Raw genomic sequence first — 15,462 nt, 5'->3', positions numbered from 1 at the left:
CTCTGATAACTTTTATTAGACTGATGTGTGGTAACTTCATTGTTTACCACTTCAAGCAAGCTGAAAAGTTATCATGAATCATGTTGACTATCTATTCATTTTCAAACTTAACATCATGAATGAAAATGTATATTTTCCCTATATCCATCATGAAGTTTCTACAACCTAGACTATGAAGTATACAACATAGGTGTATTACAGGTCGAGAGAGAAATTTAAGGTGACAGACTGTGACAGATGGGCAGACAGTGGCACATTCAATACTGCCTTGCACACTCTTTCCTGCATCTAGCTGATATAGGATGTAATCAGTCCAACAGTTGCAAAAGAGTTTTGTTCAGTTTGCTTCCATTTAAGAAACATTTTAACAGAATCAGTGGAATGAATACACCCCTGATCACGTGTAAACACAGTTCACTTTCATTGCAGCCACATTGTAATCCATCTCACATCTATGCGCTCTCCTCCACTCACCTTTTCCCTTCACTTGTGGACTTCAGTGCACATCAGCTGTATGTGACCAGGCGAAAAAACCTTTCCAAGCAGTTTAGCACTTACAGTTGAAGTCGGAAGTTTACATACACCTTAGCCAAATACAGTTAAACTCCGTTTTATTTTTTTATTTTTTTACAATTCCTTACATTTAATCAAAGTAAAAATTCCCTGTTTTAGGTCAGTTAGAATCACCACTTTATTTTAAGAATGTGAAATGTCAGAATAATTGTGGAGAGAATTATTTATTTCAGCTTTTATATCTTTCATCACATTCCCAGTGGGCCAGAAGTTTACATACACTCAATTAGTATTTGGTAGCATTGCCTTTAAATTGTTTAAGTTGGTTCAAACGTTTCAGGTGGCCTTCCACAAGCTTCCCACAATAAGTTGGGTGAATTTTGGCCCTTTCCTCCTGACAGAGCTGGTGTAACTGAGTCAGGTTTGTAGGCCTCCTTGCTCGCACATGCTTTTTCAGTTCTGCCCACACATTTTCTATAGGATTGAGGTCAGGGCTTTGTGATGGCCACTCCAATACCTTGACTTTGTGTCCTTATGCCATTTTGCCACACCTTCTTCACCACGCTGTCTGTGTGGGTGGACCAATTCAGTTTGTCCGTGATGTGTACGCCGAGGAACTTAAAACTACTGTCCCGTCAATGTCAATGTAGATAGGGGGCTGCTCCCTCTGCTGTTTCCTGAAGTCCACGATCTTCTCCTTTGTTTTGTTGACATTGAGTGTGAGATTATTTTCCTGACACCACACTCCGAGGGCCCTCACCTCCTCCCTGCAGGCCGTCTCGTCGTTGTTGGTAATCAAGCCTACCACTGTAGTGTTTTCTGCAAACTTGATGATTGAGTTGGAGTTGTGCATGGCCACGCAGTCGTGGGTATAGGAGAGGGCTGAGAATGCACCCTTGTGGGGACCCAGTGTTGAGGATCAGCGGGGTGGAGATGTTGTTACCTACCCTCACCACCTGGGGGCGGCCCGTCAGGAAGTCCAGGACCCAGTTGCACAGGGCGGGGTCGAGACCCAGGGTCTCGAGCTTAATGACGAGCTTGGAGGGCACTATGGTGTTAAATACTGAGCTGTAATCGATGAACAGCATTCTCACAGGTATTCCTTTTGTCCAGATGGGCTAGGGCAGTGTGCAGTGTGATGGCAATTGCATCGTCTGTGGACCTATTGGGCCAGCTAGCTAACATAGCATCCCTCTGTTTGAGAGGGTGTTTGAGTAGACTCAAGTAGCTAACTGCATTTGCGATCTAAGTAAGTGAAAGTGAAAAAAATGACTCTCTTCTTCATTTTCGAAGAAAATCATTTGTTCAAAACTGATCAACTATTGTCTCTCTCTCTCTTTAAGACAAATATCAATCAATCAATCACATTTATTTATGAAGCCCTTTTTACATCAGCCCGGTGTCACAAAGTGCAATACAGAAACCCAGCGTAAAACCCCAAACAGCAAGCAATGCAAATTTAGAAGCACGGTGGCTCTGAAAAACTCCCTAGAAAGGCAGGAACCTTGGAAGAAACCTAGAGAGGAACCAGGTTCTGAGGGGTGGCCAGTCCTCTTCTGGCTGTGCGGGGTGGATATTAGAACAGTACATGGCCAAGATGTTCAAATGTTCATAGATGACCAGCAGGGTCAAATAATAATAATAATAATAATAACAGCAGTGGTTGTAGAGGGTGCATCAGGAGTAAATGTCAGTAGGCTTTTCATAGCCGATCATTCAGAGTTAGAGACAGCCGGAGAGAGAGAGAGAGAGAGAGTCGAAAACAACAGGTCCGGGACAAGGTAGCACTTCCGGTGAACAGGTTAGGGTTCCATAGCCGCAGACAGAACAGTTGAAACTGGAGCAGCAGCACGGCCAGGTGGACTGGGGACAGCAAGGAGTCATCAGGCCATGTAGTCTTGAGGCATGGTCCTTGGGCTCAGGTCCTCTGAGAGAAAGAGAGAAAGTGAGAGAGAATTAGAGGGAGCATACTTAAATTCACACAGGACACCGGATAAGACAGGAGAAATATTCCAGATATAACAGACTGACCCTAGCCCCCCGACACATAAACTATTGCTGCATAAATACTTGAGGCTGAGACAGAAGGGGTCGGGAGACACTGTGGCCCTGTCTGACGATACCCCCGGACAGGGCCGACAAGGCATGATATAACCCCACCCACTTTGTCAAAGCACAGCCCCCACACCGCTAGAGGGATATCTTCAAACCACTAACTTACTACCCTGAGAATAGCCCGAGTATAGCCCACGAAGGTCTCCTCCACAGCACGAACCCAAGGGGGGCGCCAACCCGGACAGGAAGATCATGTCAGTGACTCAACCCACTCAAGTGACGCACCCTTCTAGGGACGGCATGGAAGAGCAAGTGTAAGCCAGTGACTCAGACCCCGTAATAGGGTTAGAGGCAAAGAATCCCAGTGGAGAGAGGGGAACCGGCCAGGCAGAGACAGCAAGGGCCGTTCGTCGTTCCAGTGCCTTTCTGTTCACCTTCACACCCCTAGGCCAGACTACACCCAATAATAGTACCTACTGAAGATATGTCACGCCTTGATCTGTTTCACTTGTGCATGTCTCCACGCCCCTCCAGGTGTCGCCCATCTTCCCCACTTATCCCCTGGGTATTTATACCTGTGTTTTCTGTCTGTCTGTGCCAAGATTCTAGCAGCCGTGTTTAGCACTAACTGAAGTTTATTTAGTGGAGAAAGTCCTTCTCTGACTACAAGATGGTTATCATTAGCATCGCTAACTGGCTGAACACAGAGTGATAGACAAACGCTTGCACCATACAGACAGGGCCAATATTGATGGGAAATGAATTGGCAGATATTGTGTTACGATTGGATTTTTAAAATAGAGATGTTTTTTTTCATGGGCTGCCTCTCTATCTACTGCATCCGCCTATGTCGGCATTCCTCACCTGAGGTGGTAGGTGGCCGAGCTACAGCGGTGTATGCCAGACCACGAGACATCCCGAAAATCAGCCTTCTCACGAAAATGTCTGTAGCGTCTGAATGGTTTGACATAAAGACTAATATGGCCACTCTCACCTAGATGCGCAATTAAAGGATAATTACACTAAAAAAAACAGTTTTAGTTTATAGCCCCCCCCCTTTATTTGTTGTTAATTAACCATTATGCATTATGTTTTCATACATAGTTCTGAGCTATAGTTCAAATCAGAGTTTGATTAATTTGTTACATTGTATTATTTATTTTTTGGGGTCCAATTGGTTTCACATTGCCAAATGTCAAATGGACTAAAATTCCTAAACAAAACAATGTGTTCATGCAAGTCATTTGTTTATTGGCCAAAAATGCTCATGTTAAAACCATCTATGATCATCATGGTACATCACCTTGTGTCCCAATTGTCATATTACTTTCACTTTGGTCTTCCAACAATATTCAGGAGGAAAAAAATGTGTAATAGCTGCTCTAACTGCTGAAATGCTGTGAATATATTCAGTAACCTATATCCCCTGGTCTCCCCTAATCTGCGTAGGATACACTCATAAATGCACTGCTCACAAAATATTTATGATATTACGTGCATTTTATCAAATGCTCACAGTCAAACAACCAATAATATTGTGCGCCTCTGGTTCGTTTCCTGTGTTTGATCTGGGCTGCTTTGACACCTGCAGCCAACCACACAATCATACAAATGAAAATGGATTGAGACCACCCTTTTGGCGCAAACCACAATGCGTTGCTCCCGAGTGCATATAGTGTTCACATCAGTCAAAACGAACTGAACTAAGGGGGTGGTCACCAGAGTTTGGAAAAACCCTCAAAACCAATCTGGTGTATAAGCTCCCCAAGTTACATTGCCCACAGACATGCTGAAGCGAAAATATAGTGGATGCAAGGACTGGCTATCCATGAGATCAAAATGTTGGGCCTATTGCAACCATTATTGGCCACTGTATTACCGTGAGGTGATCTCTTATTGAACATCAATATGGGCTAAGATCAACCGCACAGCTGATCTCAGTTGCAACCATTATTGGCCACTGTATTACTACTCTTGTTAAAGCGTGTTAACTTAAAACCTGCTCAGTGAGCAGACTAATGACAGATTTATTCATTTCAAATAATTCCGTATAACTCAAAGTATTTCCTTGTTTACCACGACAAATATGGTAAGCAATTTAACAAACACATTTTCTGAATTGAATTTATCTAATAAAATTGTCTAATTAAGAAAATTCAACTTGCACAAATGATATAATTATGTTGCCATGAAACGTTTTATGATATATACTCCATTATTATTATACGAATTTTCATCACTCCTATAGGTTTTAGGGGCGGGAATAGAAAAACTAGACACTGGTATAAATACAGTAACAACGAGAAATGATCTAATCTATGATCTAATCTAAATTCTTGTGGGTTTTTCATTCAAATCAAGATTATTTTAGCACGCAGGTAGGTGCATGTAGTCTCCCGTTCTTATATTTGAAGAAAAACAACTTTAATACACTGCAGTGTGCGAAGTTCAGCTTGTTCGTGGCAATTGGCCGAACAGTTTTAATCAAGCTGTTTGTTTACATTGTTTGTTTACCATTACATTGTTCACAAACAGGAGTATGGGGATAAGTTATATTCTTCAATAATCAATGACTGTATACCATTAATTTAAAAGTCCTCCAGAAATGGAAATGCTAATCCATTCACAATCTGCAGAAGTGTCAGGTTACCTTCCACCAGAAGGTTTTGTTAGTTTGAATTGAAACACAGCTGCATCACCTGGCATGGTCAATCTAACTGCAGAGGATATAATTTATCCCGCATTGTAGTTTTGTTTCTCTTTTTAAACCTTCAATTATGAGTTTAAAATACTGTGTAAAATATGTCTTTGATACAGGCTTTCCAATAATATTCACTGGACAAAACATGTCAGAAAGTAGAGGATGCCATCTTCTGGTTAGAACTAGTATGAGATACAGGATAACAACTCAAAGGCTGCTGTCACGTTCGTTGAAAGATGGATTGGACCAAGGTGCAGCGTTGTAGGCGTACATTTTTCTTTTGTTTAAATGACACCGAAAAAACAACAAAATACAAAAACGAACGTAAAGCCGCATGCAGTGCAGAAAGCAACTACATACAAACAAGATCCCACAAACTAAAGATGGGAAAAAGGCTGGTGCGGCTGGCTTCCGGGTTGGATGCACGCTGTGTTAAGAAGCACTGCGGCTTGGTTGAAAAAAAAAAAAAATCTATGCATAGTCACTTTAACTCAACCTACATGTACATATTACCTCGACTAACCTGTGCCCCGCACATTGACACTGTACCGGTACCTGCTGTATATAGCCTCACAACTGTTATTTTACTGCTGCTCTTTCATCATAAAAAAAAAGTTTACTTATCTATTTATTTCTTAACTGTTGGTTAAGGGCTTGTAGGTAAGCATTTCACTGTAAGGTCTGTTGTATTTGGAGCATGTGACAAATAACATCTGTGGACTAAGCACTCACCCCTGAGAGGCCCCTGTGTTGAGAATCAGTGTGGCAGTGTTGTTGCCTACCCTTACCACCCGGGGATGGCCAGTCAGGAAGTCCAGGGTCCAGTTGCAGAGGGAGGTGTTTAGTCCCAGGGTCCTTAGCTTAGTGATGAGCTTTGTGGGCACTATGGTGTTAAACGCTGACCTGTAGTCAATGAACAGCATTCTCACATAGGTGTTCCTTTTGTCCAGGTAGAAAGGGAATTGTGGAGTGCAATTGCGATTGCGTCGTCTGTGGATCTGTTGGGGCGGTATGTGATTTGGAGTGGGTCTAGGGTTTCTATGGTGAGTGGACTGTGGTGGTCTGCTTGAAACATGTAGGTATTACAGAATTAGTCAGGGAGAGGTTGAAAATGTCAGTGAAGACACTTGCCAAATATTACATGACCTTACATTTCATAACACTTTCACAACACAGTAAGAGTGTTCCCTCAGGCCACTACTCTACTACCACATATCTACAATACAAAATCCATGTGTGTGTATAGAGTGCGTCTTATCAAGAGTGTGTCTGTGCCTGTGTGTGTCTCTCTTCATAGTCCCCGCTGTTCGATAAGGTGTGTTTTTATCTGTTTTTATAAATCTGATTCTATTGCTTGCTTCAGTTACCTGATCTGGAATAGAGTGTTAGTATTTTAAACAGACACCTCGGTGCTTTCAGCTTGACAACACTTCTTACAAAACAAGTAGTGATGAAGTCAATCTCTCTTCCACTTTGAGCCATGAGAGATTTACATGCGTATTATTATACATTTAAGGCCCAGCCGTGCTGCACTATTCTGAGCCAATTGTAATTTTCCGAGGACCCTCTTTGTGGCACCTGACCACACGACTGAACAGGTGTGACAAAACTAGGACCTTTCGGATCTGCCTTGTTGATTGATAGTGTTGTTTAAAAAAGGCAGAGCAGCACTTTATTATGGACACACATCTCCCCATCTTAGGTACTGTTGTATCAACAGGTTTTGACCATGACAGTTACCATGACAATCCAGGGTTACTCCAAGCAGTTTAGTCACCTCAACTTGCTCAATTTCCACATGATTTATTCAAATATTTGGTTGACGTTTAGCGTTTAGTGAATGATTTGTCCCAAATACAATGTTTTTAGTTTTTTGAAATATTTAGGACTAACTTATTCCTTGCTAACCATTATGAAACTAACTGCAGCTCTTTGCTAAGCGTTGCAGGGATTTCACTCGCTGTAGTAGCTGATGTGTATAGTGAGTTATCTGCATACATAGACACACTGTCATGTCATTAGTCAAGATTGAAAAAAGTAAGGGCCTAGACAGCTGCCCTGGGGAATTCCTGATTCCACCTGGATTATGTTGGAGAGGCTTCCACTAAATAACACCCTCTGTGTTCTCTTAGACTGATATCTCTTTATCCACAATATAGCAGGGGGTGTAAAACCATAACACATACTTTTTACCAGCAGCAGACTATGATCGATAATGTCAAACGCCGCAGTGAAGTCTAAAAAAACTGCTCCACATAATTTTTATCATAGATTTCTCTTAACCAATCATCAGTAATTTGTGTAAATGCCTTGCTTGTTGAATGTCCTTCCCTATCTGCTCAAACACATTTTTTTCCAAAAGTTGGTAACAGGCTGATTGATCGGTTATTTGAGCCAGTGAAGGGGGCTTTACAATTCTGGAATTACTTTTCCTTTGCTCCAGGCCTGTGGGAACACACTTTCTAGTAGGCTTAAATTGAAGATATGGCAAATAGGAGTGGCAATATTGTCTACTATTATCCTCAGTAATTTCCCATCCATGTAATCAGACCCCGGTGGCTTGTCATTGTTGATAGACAACAATAATTTTTTCACCTCTTCCACACTCACTTCACAAAATTAAAAACCTTGAATTTCTTAATTTTACCAGTTATACTTGGATGTGTAGGGTCAATGTTTCTTTGCTAATCTTACCAATGAAAAAAAATCATTAAAGTAATTGGCAATATCAGTGGGTTTGGTGATGAATCCCCAAAATGTCATTAGTCATTATAGGTACTATAAAGCTTTTAACTATAATTGTTTATATCATTTATCTTTGTTTTTTAGTTCAGTTTCTTCTTCTTTTTATTCAGTTTAGTCACATGATTTCTCAATTTGCATTACGTTAGCCAACCAGTTGTGGTTTGCCATTCCCTTTGCCTCATCCCTCTCAAACATACCATTTTTCAACTCCTCATCAATCCACAGGGATTTAAACATTTTTATAGACATTTTTTAATGGGTGCATGTTTATTAGTAACTGGAATAAGCAATTTCATAAATGTGTCAAGTGCAGCGGCTGGTTGCTCCTCATTACACACCACCGACCAACAAATATTCTTTACATCAACAACATAGGAATCACTACAAAGATTATTGTATGACCTCTTATACACTATATTAGACCTAGCCTTTGGAACTTTGGTTTTCCTAGATATGGCTACTATATTGTTGATACTGCTTTTACGCACATTTCTGCAGCATTAGTAAAGATGTGATCATTCCTGTGTTGTTTGTAACTATCCTGGTAGGTTGACCGATAGCCAGGCACTGATAGCCAGGCACTGATAGCCAGGCACTGCCAGGCACTGATATTTGGCCCCATGAATAGATAACACATTGGGCCGCACCACCACAGTCCACACCAACCCTGTGCAATTGCTGTAACCACACACCTCCAGGACGCAGTCGACCCATTCAAAGCTTTAAATAACTCTACCTTTGCAGGCTTGAAACTCTCTTGTAGTCCAATATTTACTGTATGATATTTACTAACAGTGAGCTGTGAAAATATAACACTGTGCAGACATGCATGCACAATTCATTTGTCACGCCCTGACCTTAGAGAGCCGTTTTATTTCTCTATTTGGTTAGGTCAGGGTGTGATTTGGGGTGGGCATTCCATGTTGTCTATTTCTTTGTTTTTGTCCGATTATGGTTCCCAATCAGAGGCAGCTGTCTATCGTTGTCTCTGATTGGGGATCATACTTATGCAGACCTTTTTTCCCACTTTCTGTTGTGGGATCTTGTTTTTGTTAGTTGCTGGTTTAGCGCTACATTACTTTACGTGTCGTTTATCTTGCTTGTTTTTGGGGGGTTGTTCATTTAATTCTAAATGTACGCATACCACGCTGCACCTTTGTCTCATTCCGACGACAGCCGTAACATCATTATTTGTTGCAAGACTGATACCCTCTATAAGAAATGTGCTAAAGGCCATCTTTTACAGTCTAAATGTAATTTTAATGGCAAAATTATTTCATGGAAAATTCTCTTAACATGAATGAATAACTTAAAATAAATATAACTTAAACATACATTAACCTCTTCAATTAAAATAAATTAACATTATCATCTATAGAATGATATAACAAACAAAATAATAAAATCAGCAGCAGATTTTTTAACTAAGTACACATAGCAACAAAAAAATAAGCAGCTGTAATAGTGGAAAATGGAAAACAAAATGGAAATGAAAAGGCCTGATGGTGGCGCTAGAGGAAAGGTCAAGTGGTCACCAAATCAATAGGTTTCTTCCACTTGGAGTCTTGATTGTGCACAACAAATTTTATGGCAATCCAGCCATTACTTTGAGTTATATCTTGTTCTCGGTCTTGTTCTCAGCCTGTGGGCATCGTGTGTAGTGATCCCATATCCAAAGCCATGCCATTTAACAGTTATCACTGGCCCTTGCTCAGCCTTACTCACCAAACTAGCGCCAAGCCTTCTTGCTAGCAAAGTCACTGATCACCTTGTTTTTCAACATCTTCACTTTGTCGGTCTCTTTCTGTGCCCTTTTTCTCATTTTCTCCATCCTCATCATCTGCATTGGTACTGCCAGCACTGTCTTTCACCTCTTCTTCCACTTCCACACTCGTCCCTGACAAAACTGTATCACTTGAAGAGGGTCCTGACTCTGTAGAGTGTACATGACGCATATGATAATATATCCTATAATATAATACCATTTGTAATAACATCATAACCAAAATGTTAGTTACTACCATCTTGTTTATTTAAAATAACTGCATGTACCACGGAAAAAATTTACCAGCACTGAATCCTGCAGAATATTGACCCAAATGACCTGCAGTTACGTATCACCACCACTAGACGTCAGAAAACAACCATATTTCAGTCTGCATCAAAGCCATGGAGACATACCTTGGCCATTTGACCATTTGAAGGTATTATTTTAACATTGGCAGTCACTTATACAGACTGAGTCACTCAATGCTTCAAACTGTCCACCATCCAATACAGACTATAGGCTGTTTTTATTTCATATAATGATCATTATGTGGAAAAAAATCATTAGTGTTTGAATTCTTATCATCGAAAAAGATTTAATAATTTGTATTTTTTTCATAATAATAAAAATAGAAATTCCCACGGACCCCTAGCAATTATGCCAACTGACATGTCATTCACCACAATGCTGCTCACCTCCTCCTTCAGTTGTGAGTAGGGCTGGATCAGGAGTATGGGGATGTGAAATGTAAACATTTTCTGTGAAGATATTAAGTAACTAATGAGCAAAAGTTGCCTATTTCACTATGGACTACGCTTCCAGGTTAATTTCCACCACTCTTGGACTACACCCACCTTCCTTTGTGAAAAACTGGGTGACATACTGTCGCCCTTTCTTTTCTCTCTCCCGTCTTTCTTTTCTCTCTCCCGTCTTTCTTTTCTCTATCCCGGCTTTATTTTCTCTCTCCCGTCTTTCTTTTCTTTCTTTTCGTTTTTGGAAGCCACATTTTTCTTTAGGAACCTGAGACATGATGCTCCATCGGCACTCCTCACTCGCAATTCACTGCTACCAAGTACCGTTCGCGCCTGGTTTGGGGGCAGAACCGAAGCATTTCATGTAAACAGAGAGGGGGGGGGGGGGGTCTCTCTGGATGTTTACTTTTTGCCGAAAAGAAAAATAAACCGTTAGTTTAACTAGTACATTTTAAGTAAAATATTATGATAGGTTAATAATTCAATACTGGAAAAAATGTACCTAATGTTCTAATAATTTTTTAGGGACCCTGTCAGTCACACACAGGCCCTTAGAATTGTTCTAACCTACTCCCCTCCTCCATATGGTGCCCCTGCCTGTAGCCATATTACTTCAAAAGTATTTGACATGAGATCTTCTCTAAGCTTTACAGGAATGTGGTTCTGAATATAAAACAGTAACACCTCCACCATTGGCATTTCTGTATTTTCTGTAGATGTAAAACCATGTATTGCTACCACTGTATCATCAAAGGTTTTATCTAAGTGAGTTTCAGAGATAGTCAGAATATGAATGTAATCTGTTACTAGCAAGTTATTGATTTCATTAACCTTGTTTCTAACAGTATAACTCTGGTTCATAGGCACATGATTACTGCATACAATAGCTGTGGGATCAGCAGAGGCATTCAGGGCAGTTAGAGGGACATAAATTAGGTTACTTACATTGTGTCTACCAGTGGCAGACAGTGCCGTTTTAAGATGAGGGAGTACAATTTATTTTTTCATGAGCATGGCCTTATTTCTATTACAGCATATTTGATGACTCTTATTCATATTCCATTCAGCCAGTTCACTGTAACAGCGATAGGTTTAGGCTACTACATGATACTTGAATTTTCTCTATACCTATCATGAGGTTGCTACAACCTAGCCTATGAATGTAAATGTACAATACAGGTGCACACAGGTCAAGAAACAAATTTGAGGTGACAGTGACAAATGCACAGACAGTGACGTAAAATACCACCTTGCACAATCTTGCCTGCATCTAGCTGATATACGGTATAATCATTAGGCCAACAGTTGCAAACAAGAGTTTCTATTGGACAAATTCAGGTATGTTTATCCCTGTTTGCTTCCGTTTTAAGGAACATTTTTCAACAGCGGAATGAATACACTCCTTATCACGCATAAGCACAGTTCACTTTCATTGGAACCACGTTGTATTCCTTCTTGCATCTTTGCGCTTTCCCCCTCTGACCTCTTCCCTTCGTTTGTGGACTTCAATGCACAACACATCAGCTGTATGTGACCAGGCGAAAAAAACTTTACAAGCCAAACCACTACACACAGCCCTCGTTGTCACCATATTAGCTAAAGTAACGTCATAGTCAGCATAGCTAATAGAACTAACGCGTTAGTAAACCAACTACAATCATGCAGTGACGTTGGTGTACAGTCACTAAGCAGTTACACCAATGGGCCCCAGTGGCAATAAATGAGTAATACCAAAAGCTTATCTTGACTTGGAATAGTTCCAGTGTTGTGTCATAGCCAGCTAGCTAACATAGCTTCCCTCTGTTTTAGCAGGGTGTTTCACTTACTTAGCTTGCATTTGCAAAAAAAAAGAGAAAAAAAAGAAAAGACAATTGCTCTGTCTATTTCTCTCTTGCTTCTCCTTCATTTTGGAATAAATTTGTTCAAAACTGTTCAACTATTGTCGTTCTCTCTCTTTGAGTCAACTACTCACCATATTTGATACACTGCAGTGCTAGCTAGCTGTAGTTTATGCTTTCAGTAATAGATTCATTATCTGATCCTTTGATTGGGTGGACAACATGTCAGTTCATGCTGGAAGAGCTCTGATAGGCTGGAGGACGTCCTCTGGAAGTTGTCATAATTACTGTGTAAGTCTATGGAAGGGGGGTGAGAACCATGAGCCTCCTAGGTTTTGTATTGAAGTCAATGTCCCAGAGGAGGACGGAAGCTAGCTTTCCTCCGGCTACACCATGGTGCTACCCTACAAAGTGCTGTTGAGGCTACTGTAGACCTTCTTTGCAAAATAGTGTTTTAACACGTTTTTGGGGGGCAATATTTAGTATAGTTTTATTTAAAAAGGATAACTTTTTATATGTTTTTGCAATTACATTTTTTATTAAGTTCACTGAGGAGGATGGTCTTCCCCTTCCTCCTCTTAGGAGCCCCAACTGGTGTCTGCCAACGCCCCTGGGATAATGTACATTTTCTGAAGCATTATGACAACTCAGTGACACTGGTAGGGATTAACTGAGCTTGGGTCATTGATAATAATTTTCTCAACTAGAGGTCGACCGATTAATCGTCATGGCCGATTAATTAGGGTTGATTTCAAGTTTTCATAACAATTGGTAATTGGCCTTTTTGGACACCGATTATGGTCGATTTACATTGCAATCCACGAGGAAACTGCGTGACAGGCTGACCACCTGTTACGCGAGTGCAGCATCAAAAGGACCTTGTGGCTGCAAGGAGCCATGGTAAGTTGCTAGCTAGCATTAAACATATCTTATGAAAAAACAATCAATCTTCACATAATCACTAGTTAACTACACATGGTTGATGATATTACTAGGTTAACTAGCTTGTCCTGCGTTGCATATAATCAATGGGCTGCCTGTTAATTTATCATCGAATCACAGCCTACTTCATCTTCGCCAAACGGCGAACAAAAGCGCATTCGTGAAAAATGTACCTAACCATAAACATCAATGCCTTTCTTAAAATCAATACACAGAAGTATATTTTTTAAACCTGCATATTTAGTTAAAAGAAATTCACGTTAGCAGGCAATATTAACTAGGGAAATTCTGTCAGGGTATAGGGTAGTCAGAGTCAGGGTATATGCAACAGAGTCAGGGTGTATGCAACAGTTTGGGCCGCCTGGCTTGTTGCGAACTGTGAACTAATTTGCCAGAATTTAACATAATTATGACATAACATTGAAGGTTGGGCAATGTAACAGCAATATTTAGACTTAGGGTTGCCACCCGTTCAATAAAATACAGAACGGTTCCTTATTTCACTGAAAGATTAAACGTTTTGTTTTCAAAATGATAGTTTCTGGATTTGACCATATTAATGACCAAAAACTCGTATTTCTGTGTTTATTGTATTATAATTAAGTCTATGATTTGATATTTGATAGAGCAATCTGACTGAGCGGCGGTTGGCAGCAGCAGGCTCGTAAGTATTCATTCAAACAGCACTTTACTGCATTTGCCAGCAGCTCTTAGCAATGCTTGAAGCACAGTACTGTATATGACTTCAAGCCTATCAACTCCCGAGATTAGGCTGGCAATACTAAGGTGCCTATAAGAACATCCAATAGTGAAAGGTATATGAAATACAAATGGTATAGAGAGAAATAGTCAACGCGTCATAATTCCTATAATAACTACAACCTAAAACTTCTTAACTGGGAATATTTAAGAACTGGGAATATTGAACCACCAGCTTTCATATGTTCTCATGTTCTGAGCAAGGAACTTAAACGTCAGCTTTTTTACATGGCATATATTGCACTTTTACTTTCTTCTCCAACACTGTGTTTTTGTGTTATTTAAACCAAATTGAACACGTTTCATTATTCATTTGAGACCAAATAGCTTTTATTTATGTATTATATTAAGTTAAAATGAAAGTGTTCATTGTTCATTCAGTACTGTTGTAATTGTCATTATTACAAATATACAGTATATAAATCGCCTGATTAACCGGTATCGGCCTTTTTTGGTCTTCCAATAATCGGGATCGGTATTGGCATTGAAAAATCATAATTGGTCGACCTCTAGTCTCAATGCCTTATAGTGCTGTGAAAGGATCCATGAACCTAAAATATTTTTGTGGATCCCATCCTTCTTTTGTTTCCAAAAGGTATCGAAATTGTCAACAAATGTTACACACATTGAGTTGCAGTAATCACGTAGTCAGTTGTGAAGAGAAAGCATCCTGCTAAAGCGTTCAATTTCACAATTCAGAGGCTACAGGGCCAGACACAATGGGTATTTTATTAGTGTCTAACAGAAGATCTATCAGCTCATTAAACATACAAATATATAACGATTTATTTGCAACAGCAGGCACAAACGCATTAAAACAAATTAAAAGTACATTTAACAGAACTATAAATAGTACTTTAAGAGCATATTAGCTTTATAATATGAAGGGGAAAGGGAATACCTAGTCAGTTGCACAACTGAATGCATTCAACCGAAATGTGTCTTCCACATTTAACCCAACCCCTCTGAATCTGAGAGACACTCATGGCTCATCCATATCCATTGATCTACTATTTCACAGGAACACATCCATCCATTAATTCCTCCTTATCCACTATTGTTCAGTGGAAAAAAGACATGCTCACAACAGTCTTACTATCATGTAGATGGCGCCGACAGAGATGGCAGCTTCGCTTCAAGTCCAAAGGATACTGTGCAGTATTTTTTAAATGTATTTTTATGTATTATTTCTTCCCAGAAAACCTGGGAAGAACTATTGGATATCAGAGAGACGTCAATTTACCAGCACAACCAGCACTATGACCAGGAATACGACTTTCCCAAAGCGGATCCTTTGTCTGCACCTCCCAGAGCATTTGAACTGATTCCAGAGGCCGACCCAAAACATTCCCGTCGGAGGAGAGGGTGTCGGAGCAGTCTTCAAATGAG

This window comes from Oncorhynchus kisutch, linkage group LG17, assembly GCF_002021735.2.
Source record: "Oncorhynchus kisutch isolate 150728-3 linkage group LG17, Okis_V2, whole genome shotgun sequence".
NCBI classification, from domain to species: domain Eukaryota; kingdom Metazoa; phylum Chordata; class Actinopteri; order Salmoniformes; family Salmonidae; genus Oncorhynchus; species Oncorhynchus kisutch.
Note: the sequence above shows the minus strand (reverse complement) of the source record.